General features: G+C 38.6%; 1 protein-coding gene across 4 annotated transcripts in view; it reads right to left on the reverse strand.

Moving 5' to 3' along the window:
- Nucleotides 1–12,143, reverse strand: part of USP54 (ubiquitin specific peptidase 54) — a 119,176-nt gene that overhangs the window by 88,528 nt on the left and 18,505 nt on the right. Inside the window, exons 1-2 of one of the 4 annotated variants that reach the window (XM_044239792.1) lie at nucleotides 3,207–3,239; nucleotides 458–573 (exon numbers count right to left, since the gene is read on the reverse strand). The exons of the other annotated variants lie outside the window; for them this stretch is intronic. The gene's annotated coding sequence lies outside the window, so the exon portion shown is untranslated. Of the gene's footprint in view, nucleotides 1–457; nucleotides 574–3,206; nucleotides 3,240–12,143 lie in introns of those variants that run through there. 4 annotated transcript variants of the gene reach the window in all.

Genomic DNA, 12,143 nt, shown 5'->3' on the forward strand with positions numbered 1-12,143 from the left:
TTGTGACTGTCACTGAATATACATTATCTAATACCTACAATGTACAGCCCGGGGCCACATGATTTAAAAGTTAAATTCTATGCTAAATGCACCAGTAATTTTTTGTTTTTGTTTTTTCTGGACATTCCCTTAACACTAGTCACCAGGTAGTATTTTAGCAGCTCCAATCAAGGAAAAAGCGTGTAAGTCTTAGCAAAAATGAGTAATCATTTTCCACTTCAGACTATTTAACTGTCTTTTCCTATAGGCGGAACTCTTTGGTAAGAACATATATCAATAATACTTGCCTATGTTTGCACAGTATTTATAGTTTGCAAAGCATCTATGCCCACTTTCACACACCACCACTCCACTCCAGGAAGGTCTCCAGGCTATATTCACACTCGTGGTAAGCACCCCATAGCACTGCATTAATCTCTTAACTTAAGCACCCCATAGCACTGCATTAATCTCTTACCTTAACATTGTTCAGTGATCTGATGAATGTTGTGTCTTGCCCCAAAAGCTATAAGCTTCTTAATGTTAGGGATCATGCTGTATTAATCTTTGAGTCCCCAGGGCTTAATGTTGTATCTGGAATATTTTAGATGTTTAATTAATATTTGATGGATGAATTAAAAACTGTATGAATTTTATAATCTTACATTTCTCAGGAGGGTTCTGGTTATGCTAAACATTTTAAATAGTGATACTGGCTTTATTGGTGTCACTATTTTAAATTGTCATTATTTAAAACAAACAATAAATATATTAAAATAAATTTTTGTTTAAATATTTTTATTTATTTATTTGACAGAGAGAGAAATCACAAGTAGGCAGAGAGGCAGGCAGAGAGAGAGGGAGAAGCAGGCTCCCCACTGAGCAGAGAGCCCGATGCAGGGCTCTGATCCCAGGACCCTGAGATCATGACCTGAGCCAAAGGCAGAGGCTTAACCCACTGAGCTACCCAGGCGCCCCTTAAAATAAATTTTTAAAAAAGAATTAAAAGCACCCTGAATCAAGATGAGTGGGAAACCATCCCATAAATACACTTTGGGTAATGTGTGTGTGTGTGTGTGTGTGCATGTGAGTATTTATATTTGTATTTGTATTTATATTTATATTTATCTTAATACAGAGTGGTTTAGGGAATATTATTCCATTTTTACTAAGTATTCTCTACCTATGCACAGATAGGGCACACTAGAAGACAATAGAGCTTATTCATCTTTTTTTTTTTTAAAGATTCCACTTATTATTTGACAGAGAAAGACACAGCAAGAGAGGGAACACAAGCAGAGGGAGTGGAAGAGGGAGAAGCGGGCTTCCCGCTGAGCAAGGAGCCCAATATGGGGATTGATCCCAGGACCCTGGGATCATGACCTGAGCTGAAGGCAGCCACTTAACAACTGAGCCACGCAGGTGCCCCAGAACTTATTCATCCTTAATATCAGAAGGAAACATAAAGATTCTCGGAGGTTCAGCATGATAATACTTACATGACAATGCAGTCTCTATAAATTGTGTAAGTAGAAATTTGGTATATTTTAAATGCATTAGAAAAGGTTGTTCTTTAAATACTGTTGATATATTATTTTAAAAAGCAAAATCTCCAGGCGCCTGGGTGGCTCAGTGGGTTTGGCCACTGCCTTCGGCTCGGGTTGTGATCTCAGGGTCCTGGAATCGAGTCCCGCATTGGGCTCTCTGCTCAGTGGGGAGACTGCTTCCCTCTCTCTCTCTCTCTGCCTGCCTCTCTGTCTACTTGGGATCTCTCTCAAATAAATAAAATCTTTAAAAAAAAATAAAAAGCAAAACCTCCTTTTTTCTTTTGCATATTTGATGTCCACATTAAAAAGATATAAAAATGTTAAAGTAGAGCAAATGGTGATGAATGGAATAAGAGAAATGAAGTGAGACCACTGATTCTATTTGACCTTTGAAATTCTAATAAGAGAATTCTACACTGAACTTCTCCTCTTATGAACTATAGCTTAAATATTTTAATTCATTAAATACTTACTGAGCCTACTGACTACTGTAAGCCAGATATAGTGCTAATATTTGAGGTACAAAGATGACTAAAATCAGGGGACCTTCAAAGGATTCACTAATGAGGGGAAAAAGAAAAACTGTAACAGAGATGTGAACAAAGGCCCTTGGAAAGTCTAAGTAAGGTTTTCCAAAGGATGTAATAACTTAATTGGGTTTTAACACTATTGTATAATAAAGAATTTGACTGGTCTGTGTGCCTGGTTCCTGTGAGGTAAGCCTCTAAACCTTTGGAATTTCCCAACTGATAGAGGAGTGTCTGTGTTATTTAAGGTGGGCTCTTCCAGCCACACTGGGTTTATGCTAACCAAGTGACTGACATTGGGCCCCTAGTTTCAAGATGAGGGATGCCCATGCTGGAAAGACCAACTATATGATTAAAGGATTGATGCACTGAGCCACATGATATTAGTCTGACCTTTGGGGAATAGAAACAGGTTGAAGACAGATTTCAAACATACAGCCAATGATTCAATCACTCCTGTCTACCTAATGAAATCCTAGTAAAAACTGTGAACACAGAGTTGGTGAGCTTCTCTGGTTAGTAATACACATCGATGTGCTGGGAAGGTGACACATCCTGAGGACAAAGAAGCTTTGCTTTTGGGAATCTCCCAGACCTTGCCCTATGCATCTCTCCCTTTTGCTCGTTCAAATTTGTAACCTTTTGCTATAATAAAACTGTAATCATAAGAACAGCACTTTCCTGAGTTCTATGAGTTGTTCTAGTGAATTATCAAATCTGAGGGGCTCAGAACTCCTGAATTTGGTCAGAAATACAGATGGCCTGGAGATTCCTGAACTTGTGGTTGGCATCTCAAATGCAGAAAGTCTTGTGAGGGACAATGCCCTTAACTGGCATAAATAGAGCTAATTCGGGGTGCCTAGGTGGCTCAGTGGGTTAGGTCATGATCCCGGGGTCCTGGGATCGAGCCCCACATCGGGCTCTCTGCTCCACAGGGAGCCTGCTTCCTCCTCTCTCTCTGCCAGTCTCTCTGCCTACTTGTGATCTCTGTTTGTAAAATAAATTAAAATCTTTAAAAAAATAAAAAATTAAAAAATAAATAGAGCTAATTCTCATTAATGTCAAAACTGCACTGCAAATACCCTACAGGAATTGGTTTAAAATATGGACTTACAAAATTACTCATCACAAAATACAGTACATAAAGGGGCACCTGGGTGGGCTCAGTTGGTTAAGTGACTGCCTTCAGTTCAGATCAGGATCTTGGAGTCCCAGGATAGAGTCCTGCATCCGGCTTCCTGCTCAGCGAGGAGGTTGGCTTCTCCCTGTGACCCTCTCCCCTCTCATGCTCTCTCTCTCTCAGGTAAATAAAATCTTAAAAAAAAAAAAGTACAGTACATTTAAATACAACAGAATGTTACAGAATGGCCTATCATAGCCACTAACTCAGGAAACAAACACGTAAGCCCTAGAGTGCTACTGTGGCCAAATGCCCCATCCCAAAGAACCCCAAGCAGACTGGACAAAATGAAGACACAGCTCCTGGATGGGTTTCCCAGAATGTTGCAAACAAATTTGGATAAACTCACCCCAAGAGAAGTCACTAGCTCAAGAGATGAGGGCTTGGAAAAGAGAAAGGGAGAGATTTTCTTCAAGTGCTGGCAACCGGGGGAGGTGGCAGCCTCAAGCCTTACCAACCAATATCTCTGCCAGCAAGATGAACACCTAGATTTTTACAGAGGGAGGTTAAGGGAGGTAGCATGAGAGAGCAGGCAGAGAGCACGTAATCATGGGTGAAGGTCCATACGTGTTCAGTGGTAATTACGGGCAGGGAAGGGAATGTAGTGGGGTGTGGTCTTCTAGGCATTCTGTTGCTATCAAGGCTTTTCTGGTCTGCTGGTTGCAATGTTTTGGTCACTGCAAACATCTCTGTCAATGCATTAACAAAGTACCATAAAAAATAAACACAACAGGGTTTAGTTTGAACATGAATTAAGTGGTCTTGTCTATTTCTAGTTTTAACTGTCAGGGATCTATAGTTGACAAAGAGGGCTTGCTGACAGGAGCATGACTCAATCATAAAAAAATATGTTGTAGATGAATATTTACTGACATAAACAAATAACATCATAAACACATAAACACATAAACATCATACCCTTAATCTCCAGATCCATTCTCTTCCCCTGAGGTCCAGACATGTACATTCAACTTTCTACTGAGTATCACCACTTGGTTGTCTACCAGGTATCTCAAACCTAACATGTCCTAAAGAAAAAAAACTTAACTCTCATCAAGTACACCCCAGTCAGCTACTCCATACTCTTCCATATCTCAGTAAATAGTACTACCATTCACTCACTTGTTCTGGCTAAAGTTGGAGCCATGCTTGACTCCCTTCCTTCCCTAACATCTCACCAAACCATCAGCAAATCTTATGGGTGCTACTATCAAAACATATCCCTTCTTACCACCTCCACTGTTACCATCCAAGACAAAGCCACCTCTATCTACTGCCTAGAATACTACTACAATAGCCTTCTATTCAGTCTCCCTTGCTTCCATTATAATCAGTCACTCTACACAGCAACTAGAATAATCTTTAATAAATCAGTGTAATTACGTTGTCTTCCCGATACGTTCTGAATAAAATCTAGATCCCTTATCTTAAATTCTCATGATCCAGCTTCTACTTCTCTTAACAATTTCATCTTTACTGCTCTTTGCCCTTTATTTTTCAAAGATTTCAAGTAACTTCTCATCTCAAGACTTCTTCACTTGCTAATCTCTCTCCTCTGAAAATCTATTCCCTAGCTCTTTCTATAGTCTGAACCTTCATTTCATTCTGGTCTTGACTTAAATATTACCCTCCTCAAAGGGACTTCCCTTCATCTAAAATTACTACCTATTTCAACTATACTTCAATGAAAAAATAAATTTTTAAAACTAAAATGACTGCTTGCCACCCTATCTCTTTACCTTGCTTTATTTTGCTGTTGTTGTACTTAACATTACCAGATAGTACTTCTATCTAGTAGATAGAAGTACTGGTAGAAGAATACCTTCTCTATTAGAATGTAAGCTCCCTGAGGCAGACACTTTGTCAGTTTTGTTTGCTACGGCATCTCCAGAGTCTAGAACACTATGTGGATACACAGTGGGCAAGACATAAATACTTGTTAAAAGATTAGAATGTTAGGTGAAAGTACTTTCAAAATTACTTCTTTCTTATGTAATTACTTCTTTCTTATATAATTATATAATTAAACAAAATGGAGGGGTGCCTGGGTGGCTCAGTGGGTTAGGCCTCTGCCTTCTCTTGGGTTATGGTCTCTGGGATCGGGCCCCACATCAGGCTCTCTGCTCAGCGTGGAGCCTGCTTCCCCCTCTCTCTCTGCCTGCCTCTCTGCCTACTTGTGATCTCTCTGTCAAATAAATAAATAAAATCTTTGGGAAAAAAAAAGGAAAACAGAAGCCACTACATACACACACGTCAATCCTCATTATTCATGGATTCTATATGCGCAAATTTGCCTACTTGTCAAAATACATTTGTCACCCCAAAATCAATATTTGCAGCAATTCTCTGGTCAATGGACATATACAGAATGGTAAAAATTTTGAATTGCCTGAAATGCACACTCCCAATTAAGGTCAAACTAGACAATGAAATGCTTGGCCTTCTTGGTTCAGCTTTCATACTATTAAGAAAAGTCCTTTTTTGTGGTGTGGTGTCACATTCTTCATATTTTTGTATTCTTGGTTGGGTGATTCCTGTTCAAAATGACCTCCAAGCATAGAGCTAAAGTGCTATCCAGTGTTTCTAAGAAGGTTGTGATGTGCCTTCTGGATATAATACATGTTATATACATTCAATCAGGCATAAATTACAGGGCTATCTGTTGTGAGTTCAACATAAATAAATTAGTAATATATATTAAATAACATGTCCTTAGGGTACCTGGGAGGCTCAGTCAGTTAAGCATCTGTCTTTGGCTCAGGTCATGATCCCAGAGTCCAAGGATCAAGTCCCACATCAGACTCCCTTCTCAGCAGGAAGCCTGCTTCTCCCACTCGTGGACACTCGCTCACCCATGCACTCTCTCAAAAATATATTTTTAAAAAAAAACTCTTCAAAAAAATAAAAATAAATAAGATCTCTTTAAACAACACACATAAGATGAATTTAGGGATTAATCAGTTAATGAAAATATAACCAGAGGTACACAGGAACCTAATCTGTATTTGTTCTAGGAGCAATAATTCAGTACTCATTATTTCAGTGTTCACAATGACGTTATAGAACATACTACCACCAATAATGTGTGTGTGTGTGCGTGTGCGTGAGCGCATATTAAATTAAAAGGTCAGAGAGAGGACACCTGGGTGACTCAGTGGGTTAAAGCTTCTGCCTTCGGCTCAGGTCATGATCTCAGGATCCTGGGATCGAGTCCCGCATCAGGCTCTCTGCTCAGTGGGGAGCCTGCTTCCTCCTCTCTCTCTGCCTGCTTCTCTATCTACTTGTGATCTCTGTCTGTCAAATAATTAAATAAAATCTTTAAAAAAAAAGAAAGGTCAAAGAGATTATATGTCATTATATCATGATATTAATATAGCTAATATAATCTTTGGGCAGGAATATTATAGGGTATTTACCTCTTATTTTTTCCTCATTTGTATTTTCTATTTTTTTTACAATAAAAATAATTTTTTGCTGGAAGAAAAAAAATGAGTCACTTCTAACATTTTAAAATAAGAATTGTATTAGTAAACATCCTAGAGTAGCCAAAGGAATATAAAATAAAAATAGGATATGAACACTGATTTTTTTTCAGTAATTAAAAGTATAAATTTATAGCTCTCCTCTTACCTTCTTAGCCTGGGTCTTCTTTTTTATTATAATTATTTTTATTAACATATAATGTATTACTTGCCCCAGGGGTACAGGTCTATGAATCATCAGGCTTACACACTTCACAGCACTCACATCACATACCCTCCCCAATGTCCATAACCCAACCACCCTCTCCTCAGCAACCCTCAGTTTGTTTTGTGAGATTGAGTCTCTTATGGTTTGTCTCCCTCCCGATCCAATCTTATTTCATTTTTTCCTTCCCTACCCTCCAAACACCCCTCTGTGCCTCTCAAATTCCTCCTATCAGGGAGATCATATAATTGTCTTTCTCTGATTGACATATTTCGCTCAGCCTAATACCCTCTAGTTTCATCCATGTCATTGCAAATGGCAAGATTTCATTTCTTTAGCCCAGTCTTCTAAATCAAACCTCAGGGGCACCTGGGTGGCTCAGATGGTTAAGCGTCTGCCTTTGGCTCAGGTCATGATCCCAGGGTCCTGGGATCAAATCCCATATCAGGCTCCCCGCTCCTTGGGGAGTCTACTTCTGCCTCTCTCTCTCTCTCTCATATATAAAGAAATAAATACTTTTTTAAAAATTATAAAATATCTGCATTAAATGGAAAGAAGTTATTTACAAAAGAAGCAAAAAAAAAAGTTCAATACTGACTCACTTATAAATAAATAAAATCTCAAATGTACAAATGCACATGTATTTTTATACACTTCTCCCTGAACAGACTATTCAAATACGAACAGTTTAAAACTCATTCATTTATAACTATAGAATCTTAGAGTAGAAAGAATCTTCAAAGAGCATATATTAGCTTTCTAACCTAATGCAAGAACACTTTTTATAATCCTTTTTATAAGGGGTCACAGCCTCTGCCAGAATATGTTTAAGAACAGAGAGTACATTATCCCATAAGGCAGCAAATTTTTTTAGAAGATTTATTTATTTATTTGAGAGAGTATACACGTGCACACAAGCTGGGGGAAGAGCAGAAGGAGCAAAATTTCAAGAAGAATTCCTGATGACTGGGGAGCCCCACACGGGGCTCAATCTCACAACGCATGAGGATCATGACCTGAGCTGAAACTAAAAGTTAGATGCTCAACCAACTGAGCCCCCCGCACCCCAAGACAGATTCTAATTTACACCCATCATTCTAAGTTCAATCTCTGATCTAAAAGTAAGCAGATCTGGGGCGCCTGGGTGGCTCAGTTGGTTGGACGACTGCCTTCAGCTCAGGTCATGATCCTGGAGTCCCAGGATCGAGTCCCATATCAGGCTCCCAGCTCCATGAGGAGTCTGCCTCTCCCTCTGACTTTCTCCTCGCTCATGTTCTCATTGTCTCTCTCTTAAATAAATAAATAAAATCTTTTAAAAAATAAATAAATAAATAAATAAATAAATAAAATAAAAGTAAGCAGATCTACTATCTCCTCTTTACATAAGCATTCCAAATATATAAGACAAAATTCTTATGTTCCCTTAATCACTTCTTTCAGGCTAAATATTCTAATATGACTATGACTCAGTGTGGTACACAACCTTATTTATGCCCTTGTGTAATCCCCACTCTTGGAATACAGGCTGGACCTGCTGATTTACTTGTAATGAACAGAATACAGGAAAGGTGATTGGGATGTCATTACCAAAATTAGGTTACAGACTTTGGCTTCTGTCTTCTTCACTGTCATGGAAGCCAGGTGTGGTGTTTTAAACTGCTCTGTGTTGAGTCCCACAAGGCAAGGAACCGAAAAAGGCTTCTAGCCAACAAACCAGCAACGAATGAAGGCCCTCAGTCAATCAACCCATGAGGAACTGAGTCCTGCCAATAATCACATCAGAGAACTTGGAAGGAGATCCTCCCCCAGCTCAATCTTCAGAGGAAACCAAAACTTTAGCTAACAACCTGATTGCAAACTATGAGAGACACTCTTTGATTCCTCTTTTTTTTGTAATCAAAACTTAAGAACTTTATTTTTTTTCACATTCAAATAAGTAAACTTCTTTCAATTATTAACATATTATTAGTTTCAGAGGTAGAGGTCAGTGATTCATCACTTGCATAGAACAACCAGTGCTCATTACATCAAGTGCACTCTTTAATGTTCATCATCCAGTTACTCCATCTTCCCATCCCCCACCCCTCCAGTAATCCTCAGTTTCTTTCCTGTGATTAAGTCTCTTACATTTTGTTTCCCTCTCTGATTTTGTCTTGTTTCATTTTTTTGTCCCTTCCCCTATGACCCTCTATTTTGTTTTGTTTTTTCCCAAAGGTTTTACTTATTTATTTGAGAGAGAGAGAAAGAGCATGAGCAGGGTGAGGGGCAGAAGGAGAAGCAGACTCCCCCCTGCACAGGCTTGATCCTGGGACTCTAGGACATGACCTGAGGGACGCCTGGGTGGCTCAGTGGGTTAGGCCGCTGCCTTTGGCTCAGGTCATGATCTCAGGGTCCTGGAATCGAGTCCCGCATCGGGCTCTCTGCTCAGCAGGGAGCCTGCTTCCTCCTCTCCCTCTCTGCCTGCCTCTCTGCCTACTTGTAATCTCTGTCAAATAAATAAATAAAAACCTTTTTAAAAAAAAAAAAAAAAGGATCATGACCTAGCCAAAGGCAGATGTTTAACCAGGTGAGCCATCAAGGCACCCCTGTTTTGTTTCTTAAATTCCTCATATAAGATCATATGATAAATGTCTTTCTGATTGACTTATTTCGCTTAGCATAATACCTTCTAGTTCCATTTACATCAATGCAAATGGCAAGATTTCATTTTTTGATGGCTGAGTAGTGTTCCAGTGCGTGCATGTGTATGTGTGTACAAACACACCATATCTTCTTTATCCATTTATCTTTTGAAGGACAGCTGGGCTCTTTCCATAGTTTGTCTATTGTGGACATTGCTGCTATAAAGACTGGGGTGCAAGTGTCCCTTTGGATCATTACATTTGTATCTTTGGAGTAAATACCTAGTAGTGCAATTGCTGGGTCATAGGGTAGCACACACCTTGAATCCTGACCCATAGAAACATGAGATAACAAATAATTGTTTTTGTTTTTGTTTTAAGATTTTATTTATTTATTTGACAGAGATCACAAGTAGGCAGAGAGGCAGGCGGGGCGGGTGGGGGAGAAGCAGGCTCCCCGCTGAGCAGAGAGCCCAATGTGGGGCTCCATCCTGGGACCCTGGGATCATGACCTGAGCCGAAGGCAGAGGCTTTAACCCATTGAGCCACCCAGGTGCCCCCAAATATTTATTGTTTTAAGTCATTAAATTTTGAGGTAATTTGTTATGCAGCAATAGATAAGTAACCTAGCAATTTCACCTCTCATCATAGCTTAGAAAAATTCTCACACATATCTTTATTAGAGAAAACAAAAACAAAAACAAAAACAATCTAAATGCTCATCAAAAGAAAATACAATATATTACAATCTTAAGATTTATTGCTATGTAGCATTCAAAAATGAACTAGATCTATTTAAACTAGATCTATTTAAACTAGATCTATTCAATCTCAATATAATGCTGAGGAAAAAAGTTGTAGAATTATCCCTAAAATAGTCCACTTATGTAAAAATTCTCTTTAAGTTTTTATTATTTTTAAGTAATCTCTACATCAAACATGGGGCTTGAACTCTAAACCCCAAGATCAAGAGTTGCACGCTCTACTGACTGAGCAGCCAGGCACCCCCATTCATATAAAATTTTTATTTTTTTTATTTTAAAATATTTTTTTTAAGATTTTATTCATTTATTTGAGAGCGAGAGAGAGCATGAGAGGGGAGAGGGTTACAGGGAGAAGAAGAACCCCTGCCGAGCAGGGAGCCCGATGTGGGACTCGATCTCAGGACTCCAGGATCATGACCTGAGCCAAAGGCAGTTACTTAACCAACTGAGCCCCCAGGAGCCCCTTATTTTTAAATATTTTAAAGTAATCTCTATACCCAACATGCAGATCAACCAGAGATCAAGAGTCTCATGCTGTATGCTCTACTGAGTGAGCCAGCCAGGCACTCCCATTTATGTAAAATTTCCAAAACACATAAAGCACTACTATACATTAGATGTGGATACATTTTATACATACACAAAATTATAAGAAATGGATTGCATTTCTATTTAAATATATTTATTAAACAATTTACCTCCACACCCTCCTAATTTAATTCTCCACCAAAAATAAGAGAGAAGGAATACAAAAGGTAAAAATCCATAAAGACAAAGTAACTGAAAACAGGGGAAGAATTTACACAAAATTTTACAAGCTGGAAAGCAGATAAATGTGCGGTAATTGATTAACATACCAGAGGAAGAACCAGAGGGTAAATGTTGGCAAACAAAAGCATACATACTCCTTCTACAGAACCCAGGCAAGGCTCAGGATTGGAACCCTTTGCAGGAGGGAATGTGGGGTGGAACTTAAAAATGGAAAAGCAATTTAAAAATGTGTTTAAGAAGATAAATGGGGTGCCTGGGTGGCTCAGTTGGTTAAGCAACTGCCTTCTGCGTTTTGGGCTCCCAGCTCCATGCGGAATCTACTTCTCCCTCTGATCTTCTCCCCTCTCATGCTCTCTCTTACTCACTCTCACTCTGAAATAAATAAATTTTTATCTAAATTTAAAATTCAATTTTTAAGTTAAAATTTAAAATTTAAAAATTTCAATCTTAAAAAAGCACATGGAAATTAAGTTAAAGTCTATATACTAAATGGGGAGATCCCCCATCCCTCTTCTCCCTCTCAGCACCAAACCACTTGTAGTCAGACACCAAGCTCCCCCAGCAAGAAACTAGAGGACTTCCATCTGGGAAAATTGACAGGCCCAAAAGAATACCTATAAATACATACAGCTGATGGTACTCAAATGGGGACGGGGAGCGGGGGTGGAGCCTGAAGGAGACAGACAATCCAGAGAATATAAGAAAACTTAAAAATCTAAAATGTATTTCTCAGAAAGGTAAGATTTTGCATCTCTAAACCAAGAAATAATACAAAGTTCAATGGAAGATTTGAAAGACAAATTTAAGGACATCTCCCAAAATGTAAAATATAAAGATAAAGAAACAGAAAAGATAATGGATTAAAAAACAGAGAATCAATTCGGGCTTTCCAGAAAAAGAGAAGAGGAAAATATCAAAGAAAAAGTACAAAAAATATCCCAGATTTTAAGATCATGAGTTTTCAATTTAAAGGAATCACAAAGCCCCTACCACAATGAATTTAAAAATCCACACTATGGCACAAATAATTCTAAACTGTAGAACACTAGGAATAAAGAGGAAATTCT

This window comes from Neovison vison, chromosome 2 (assembly GCF_020171115.1).
Source record: "Neovison vison isolate M4711 chromosome 2, ASM_NN_V1, whole genome shotgun sequence".
NCBI lineage: Eukaryota > Metazoa > Chordata > Mammalia > Carnivora > Mustelidae > Neogale > Neogale vison.